Source organism: Penaeus vannamei, chromosome 15, assembly GCF_042767895.1.
Source record: "Penaeus vannamei isolate JL-2024 chromosome 15, ASM4276789v1, whole genome shotgun sequence".
Lineage (NCBI taxonomy): Eukaryota > Metazoa > Arthropoda > Malacostraca > Decapoda > Penaeidae > Penaeus > Penaeus vannamei.
Genome location: NC_091563.1, coordinates 29314059 through 29314591, shown reverse-complemented (window position 1 = coordinate 29314591; position 533 = coordinate 29314059).

Below are 533 nucleotides of genomic sequence, written 5' to 3'. Positions count from 1 at the left end.
TGTATTTATATATATGTGTGTGTGTATGTAGTTATGTATGTATGCGTATGTATGTGTATATGTATGCATGTATGTATATATATGCATGTATGTATATATGTATGTATATATGCCTATATGTATATGCGAGTATGTATATATGTATGTAGACAAGTATGTCTGTAAGAGTATTAGTCTACTATTATCAGTGCTTATGACTATTGACATATGTATCAGTTTATGTGTGTTTTGTAGCACAAAGCATGTAATAATTACAAATTACAGAAACAAACTCTTGAGTTCGAGAAAAGACGGCAGAACTTATAACACACACACACACAACATAACATGAAAAACAGATTTTAAGCTAAATTATAACAAATCGGACAGCGCCCCTGAACACACGTTCGAACACCAGCTGCTGCGACATAACTTGCGAATTTCCAAGTCAATTAGCTATGCAGGTGTCACGTTGGCAGCGCTGCGTGGAAGATGATTTCGGCGCACGCAAAGGGACACTTAACGACGTAAAGGGAACTTAAAGCCAAAAAAGC